The sequence below is a fragment of the Adiantum capillus-veneris genome, chromosome 29, assembly GCF_014529385.1.
Source record: "Adiantum capillus-veneris isolate H3 chromosome 29, ASM1452938v2, whole genome shotgun sequence".
Lineage (NCBI taxonomy): Eukaryota > Viridiplantae > Streptophyta > Polypodiopsida > Polypodiales > Pteridaceae > Adiantum > Adiantum capillus-veneris.
In genome coordinates, this window is record NC_140959.1 from 35,623,140 (window position 1) to 35,631,029 (window position 7,890).

Below are 7,890 nucleotides of genomic sequence, written 5' to 3' on the forward strand. Positions count from 1 at the left end.
TTTGAAATTAAGGACCATCCTCCTTCCAAGTGCTTCAAAAAGGACAAAAAGTAGTACCAGTAGCCGTTCAAAGCAAGGGATTGGTTCATGTAGTTGAATAAGACCAAGGAAAAGAAGAAGTTTACACCAACAATCATGTTTCTTGCGCCTATGAAAGTGATGACATTTTTTAGCTTTCTTTTACCCTTTATCTCTTGGAGCGTATTCTTGTTGGAGATTGCTTGGAGTAACATGGTCTTGGTCTTCCATACATTTTATCAAGGGGATATATCATGTAGGTTGTCTCTTAGATTAGAGACTGTCAGGACACCGGCAAGGCCGGACTAGACAAGGGCAAGGCCGGGCTAGGTAGTGTGGAAAGGAAGTCCAACTAGGGCAAAGGGCCATGGGCCATGCTATATAGTGGGTGGTTGGGTGGTGGACTCCTAGGTTCTAGTTCCCCTTGTCTAACATTGGTATCAGAGCTCAGGGGGGGAGAGCTATGGAGGAAGGGGGCCTTGCATGGCAGGTGCATCTCTCTCTCTCTCTCTCTCTCTCTCTCTCTCTCTCTCTCTCTCTCTCTCTCTCTGTGTGTGTGTGTGTGTGTGTGTGTGTGTGTGTGTGTGTGTGTCGTTTGACCATAACTTGCTCATCCGAACTCTGATTTAGGTGATCTATAGCCTCAATCGAAGAGCACGAAGCCCTCTACGCATTGATGTAAAGACAGAATTTTTCTGTGTAATGGAAGGCTTTGCTGTAACAACATCTCAGAACTGAAAAAACTGTCAAAACTTTGCATTTTTGTTGCCGACTTGAAGGCAATGTCAGACAAAACTCGCAAGGGTGGAAAAGCCACACTCGCCATGGAGAATGATGCAAAATCTCCAAGGAATTTGGATGCTAATCCAACCACATCATCTACAACAACGGAAGCAATGATCATGGCTTACTTGATCTCGTTACAAGAAACCGTCAACAAACAAGGTGAAGAGTTGCGCGCACTTGCAATGGAGAATGGTACTTTAAGAGTTCTCGTTGTGGAGAATGAGCACCTCAAGAAGGTTCTTGAAATGCAAACAACACGCTTGATGCATCTTGAGAATGACGTTCAAGAATGTAAACGCTCTCTTGTTGACATGAATGTATTGAAAGAGCGCTTGAGCAAAGTTGAGAGTGATCATGTATTGAAAGAGAAAACAATAGATACAATACGACATGATGTATGTGAGATGAGAAATGCATCCAAATCATGGGCTGATATATGTAAGGATAATGTGGTTTCTACATCTCCTATCACGCAAGCCGTTGTCCAAGCAAAGAATGTAGAGAATGTGGACACTCAAGAATTGCACGAACGACAAAAACGCTCAAAGAACATCGTCATTCGTGGAATCAAGGAGGAAAGCATGGAAACACCCCAATCTCTTGCAGTTGCTATTGAAGAGTTTTTTGCTACACACTTTGGCATGTCAGGAATCATGGCTTATGGTGCACATCGAGTTGGAAAACAAGGAGTCCCTCGCTCGGGAGAAAGACCTATTGTATGTACCATGGCTGATGAGGTAAAGAGAAAGATAATCCTTGACAATGGTTGGATCTACCTCAAAGGAACATGTTGTAATGTATATGAGGATCACACTCTTATGCAACAAAATGTACGTCGCAAAGCATATGAGGAAAGAAGCAAGAAGGTTAAGGTATCACCTCAAGAAGAAAAGCCACTTAAGGAGGATGCAAGTCCACCCAACAAATAGGGACACATGATCTATGAGATCAACTCACGCTTGCAAATAAGCTTTTGGAATTGTAACGGGTATCCATGGAATGCGGGAATTGGCATTGATGAGCTTACCAATGACTCCGATGTGATACTTCTTGTCGAAACATGGGAGCATGATGCACAATGAATTCTTGGATTTGACAAATACGATGTGCATTCTTTGATGTGGGCCAAAAATGCAAAGCAACGAAGAGGCCAAGGAGGCGTAGCATGTATGACCAAAAAGGGTTTGAAAGATGTTTCCATTGTCAAAGAAGATAAGTATAAACGCTACTTATGGCTGAAAATCAGCCCACCAAATGGTCAAGTCATGTTTGTGGCCGGTTGCTACATTCCTCACTATGACTCCAACTTTTATGCTTGCTTGAATATGGATAGAGATCAGCCCTTTGTTGAACTAGAGGAAGACATTGCTCATTACAAGGATCAAGGTGAAGTCATTGTTTTTGGAGACATGAATGCTCACACAAATATGTTACAACACGACACACAACAAGTAGACATGCCGCATGTCTCAAGAAGAATGGATGACTCATACATGTATAATCGAAGTTCTAATGATGCAAAAGAAGTGGATCACTATGGAAAGTCACTTCTACATATGTGCAATAGTACCGGAATGCTCATTGCAAATGGTGTATCTCTATGGCAAAGCACCAATGACTTTACATGTAGAAAGCACAACGGTGCTAGCGTGATTGACTATATGTTGTTCTCGGAAGCCACTCTAGAATGCATACAAAGCTTTACACTTGGTGAATGGAATCCGGAATCGGATCATAGGATGTTATGTATTGACCTCAAGTGTGGTAAACGGCCCGAGCATGTAGCCTCCAATCATGATGTGAATCATTTGTACCTACGTCTAGACCTCAAACGAGCACTTATATATGCTAATATGGTGGACCAAATGTTAAGCATGATAGAGCATCAAGAGAGCCCAACATTAGAATGCAAGTGGAAAGTTTTCAAAGAAGTAATTTTCTCTTGTGCGAAGGAATGCTTTTCGGTGAAACACATGTCTTGCAAAAGGTCTAAGAAGGGTAGCACTAAGAAGAAATGGTTTGACATGGAATGTAGTCAAGCCCGAAAACACATGCTAAGATTGGATGCAATCAAAGACAAGGAAGTTTACTTGGAATGTTCACACACATACAAAGCACTTGTTCAAAAGAAGAGGAGAAGGTGGGAAGTCGAAAAACAACTTCTTTTAGCACAAGAGAAAGCACATGCATGTGGCAAGTTTTGGCAAAATCTAAAAGGCAAGCGCGTTGAGAGCTTTGGTGACTTGACTCTTGAGGATATGTATATGCATTGTAAGAACCTCTATGAGCAACCCAATGTTGATAAGATGGAGTGTTGTAGCTCCCTTCCGTTTATGTCTCCCTTCTTTACCATCGAAGATGTATGCCGCGCGCTTGAGAAACTTGCTACTCGCAAGGCAGGTGACCTTCAAGGTGTCAAGGCTGAAATGATTAAATGGACAAGCAAGAAAACACGATATTGGATATGCGATATGTTTAACCTTGCACTTCAGTATGGCATGCCTCATGATTGGAGTGCAAATTGGATCAAACCTTTGCACAAAGGAGGAGATGTAAACAATGTGAACAACTATCGCACTATAATGGTTGGTTCTTTGATGGCAAAGTTATTTGGATGTATCATGGAGATGAAGATAAGTGAATGGGCTGAAAAGAATGGCAAACGTGCACTTGGCCAAGCAGGTTTTAGAAAGCATCATAGCACTATTGATCACCTTGTCACTCTTCGAGTTCTTATGGAAGCGTCTCGATTGAAAGGAAAAAAGTTGTATTGTTGCTTTGTGGATTTCAAGAAAGATTTTGACATGGTACCGCAAGGAAATCTTTGGAGACGTATGCAAAGCCTTCAAGTGCCGAGAGAATTTATGCATGCAGTCTTTCGCATCTACCAAAAAGTGATATGTCGATTACGTATGGGAGATGGAATTTCAGAATTTTTTGCAAGCACTATTGGCGTCAAACAAAGATGCCCACTTTCCCCAACCCTCTTTGGGCTACTCATTGATGAATTGGAATGCATGGTTCTTGACTTTATGCAGCAAGGAGGCATAGAAGAGGTTAAAATCGGAAATGCGGTGATCATGCTTTTGCTTTATGCCGATGATGTAGTGCTCTTGGCACATACCTTAGAAGATGCACAAAAGCTTATGAGTGTCTTGGAACGCTTTTGCCTACAGAGCGGGCTGATCGTGAATGGATCCAAAACCAAGGTTATGCTTGTAAAGACCCTCAATGATGAAAATCCATGCATTGTATACAACAATGAGAAACTTGAAGTGGTAGATCACTTCAAGTACCTTGGCCTTGAGGTTCCATACAATCATAAATGGAAGGATTGTGCAATTCGTCGCTTGGAAGCCGGAAAGAAGGCCTATTATGCATTTGAGAACATGTGCAATGCAGGAGAGATCAAGTGTTGGGCTCTCAAAAAGTACCTCTTTGACACATTGGTGACACCAGTGCTTCTTTATGGAGTGGAGGTGTGGGGTGGAAGCATCAGGAAGTCTACTTGGAAAGAGTTTGAGAATGTCCAAAAGCGTTTTCTCACCAACTTTCTCCAAGTCAAGACACAAACACCCTACATGCTCTTACTTCTTGAGTCCGGATTGCTTCCCATTGAGGTCTTGGGCATGCAAAGGGTTGTGGAGTACATGCGCAAGACACAACGTAGCCCTTTGCATCGACTTCCTAGAATCGCATATGAAGCAAGTCAAATGGTTCAAAAGACATGCAAGAGCAAAATACTAAGTTTGGGGTGGATGCTTGATATCAAGAAATGGTTTGGAAGATGGGATGCATGTCACTTGGTCAAGGATGCGTCGATCGACTCCCAAGTTAATGAGGCCTTCTTACAACGCCAATGTATCATGGCTTGGGAGAAATCCGGAGGTTCTCGCTTCAGCCATTACACCACACACGTTGCCCCAAACTACAAATCTCTCTTCTTCTCGGAACGAGGTAACCGAACCCATTCCTACATCCTTGAGCCCATCCCGTTGAGTGCGACCCGCACCATTGCCTCCATTCGTCTTAGCTCCCATTCTCTACGCTGCGAGACAGGACGTTGGGGCACTGGCGAGGAGTGTCATCGACTTTGCACCTTATGCCCTCGTCAAGTGCGAGAGAGTGAGTACCACACACTACTTGAGTGCTCAGCTTTTGACCACATTAGGTCCTCTTTTCCCCATATATTCAACCATGATCTCTCCCTACATACCTTCCTCTCCCAACCACGATGTGGACTCTCTATTGCGACACTCATTTCAGCCATTTCTGAGCATCGAGAGTCACTTATGAACTCCACTCACACCACGTGACATGTTCATTTGGTCCCATAGGTCATATTTGACCTCCCAGGACGATAATAGAACTATCTATCTCTCTCTCTCTCTCTCTCTCTCACGAAGAGGAAGGCAATCGGAGCAAGGAAGAGGCATGGTCATGGGCATTGTCCCGTGCAGAGCCGAAAGGGGAAGGCTACGGGAACGCCTGCTTCCAAGGAGGTGGGGAGATCAAGGCTCTGTGCGTTGGCAACAGCTCTTGCTAGGTGGGGAGGTTGAGGTCGAAACCAACTCATGTGCAGGAATGCGACCTGCGTCAATTTGCAAGCATTTGGGGTTGGCGAGATCGCCATGTCCTACTGAGGAGTTTTCACTTCTTGAGCCGGGCCAGCGGAGCACCACATGAGGCGCGGCCTTGCTCTGTATATCCGCGTTGTCTGCCTGCCATGCACCATAGCCAAGCACTGCCCTCGTTAATTTTTTTTTTTTGACCTTTTGGGGTTTGCAAGGGGTGCTTTCCCACCTCCCTCAACAAATACAAACGGTGACCAAGCCTCCGACCTCGGGAGGCCACCATTCAGGTACTTTGGCACGGAGATCGATAACAACAGGTAATCAACACGATTATGAGTAGGTACACACTCATGCAAAGTTCATGCATGGCACGGTGAGATCGAGTAGATCCGGTGCCAAGGTGACACCTATAGATCGATAGGTGAGTTTCATCATTCAATTGGTATTTATGGATTGAACTCAAGTCATTTCCATGGAGGTGCAAGGTGCAAGGACTATGTGGTCTTCGAACATATCAGGGGCCGCCACGCGTATGGTCTTTATTGTCGGTCTGCTATGAAATTGTACACGTCTTTACCACTCGAGCACAGATAACGAGACTCTCGGATTTCAAAGAACGATGTAGAGACCACGGCGGATAAAGGCCATGTCGTCCAGCATGGAGCAACCCCGACAAGGAGAGTACGATAAGGATGATGTTATTGGTTGATTCAAGACGCGTTGATTGAGGTAAATTAAGAGTTTGTTATCAAAATTTCATGTGAGCAAGGCTTATTACAGATCAACAACACCCAGCAAGGCTGCAATCGACAAGGATATACCATACCATGGTAAGGACCATGGTTACAGCTACAACAAGTCCTCAAGCATGACTCGAGAGTCAACAGAGATCATGGCCAAGGTATGCAATAGTTTTTGTTTTGGTTTGCTCACGCTTTCAAACATGCTATGTAGCCCTTACAGGCAGACACAAGCATAGCTTGTGACAAGTTTCGTACGCAATCAACTTTTTTTTCGTTGTTTTGTTTGCAAAGAACCACTGTTTGGTTGAGGGATCAACATTGAGTAGGGCTTGAATACACAATATTCAAGCCATGCAAAAGGACCTGGTACTTACAGGTATCGGCACGGCCGATAACTCTTATTGCTCGAGGGTACAAATTTGTTTGGCATGGCCGCTTCTTTGTCAATTCGACAAAGCTTTTTCCTCACGTCTAGGCTTGATTGATGATGACACATATGTTCCGCATGGCCAACTATTTGTCACCATTTGCAACAGCCGATGGTAGCTGTGATTTCGGATCTCTTGCATAGTCCGACATGACGGCATGGAGGATCTTTCAGTATGTGTGAAGCCAAGGGGCATTCATTATCTATTGGAAGCCATGGCTATGAGCCAGAAGGGCTCTAGTTTATCCAGTACACCTCAGTTTACAAGGACACAAAATTACTTATCGGAAGTACGACTTCCATTTTGGAATCTTGCATTGAGCTTTTTCCCCTTTGGGGTATACTATGAGCACATGTCCTTGGGAACTTCCTCCATATACCGGCACAATCTTTCAGGGCATGTATATGATACATACGCCAACTCTCTCTTGTGCAACACAAATGGCTATGAACTATATTTGAGCGAGTTGTTCTTCCGACATCTCCAGACAACTGGTTACAGCAGGATAACCAAGCTTCTCCCTTGTGCCAAGGTACTACCCACTAACTTGGAATCACGGGCAACGGCACACAAGTTTGAAAAAACTGGCAAAATAGAGCATATCACCTCACAAAATCCCTACCAGTTTAGACTGTGCAAGGCACTAAAGGTTTTGGCTCTCACGATGAGGCCATCACGTTCGCCAAGGGCTTAAAAATCTGTATGCAAGGCATGCTAATCGGGTGGCATGAATTCCAACTCTTTAGAGATTACGCTTCCTCTATCACACTAGACACTCTGTCACGGAAAACCAAGTTCTGGATTGTTTAAATTTGTGGTTGAGCTGTCAACGCACACTACCACTAAATGGATAAATCTAGGACTTATTTCATAGGCAAAGTTCCATATTAAGTCATTTTTGTCAAGTCACGACCCCATACATGGTAAGTGGGTCAAGTTGTGGCTTGTGTTTTCTGTTTCCTCTCTTGATGAGAGAGTTATACAGGTAAATTGTTGCATGCTTATAAGATAAGCTGCAAGTCAGGCATCAGATGCGACAGAGCACACAGATTGGGCACAACATATACAAACTCGTCACTTACGAAAAGTTCCTCAGCCCAGCATGCTCTCTTTCTCTCTCTTTCTTATTTCTCTCCAAGAATAATGCACACTTTCTAAGAAGCTTTTGCTACATGTTTTCGTTGGTGAGTCCTCATGAGCCAAGGTGCTCTAACTCTCAGCTAGAAATTGAGCAAGATTCCATCCACATTAGTCTTCATCGGTTCGACTATTGAACACTAATTGCCATGAGGGCTATGAGCCACACATGCTGGCTAAGAGACATTGTTAAATCTAGGGTAA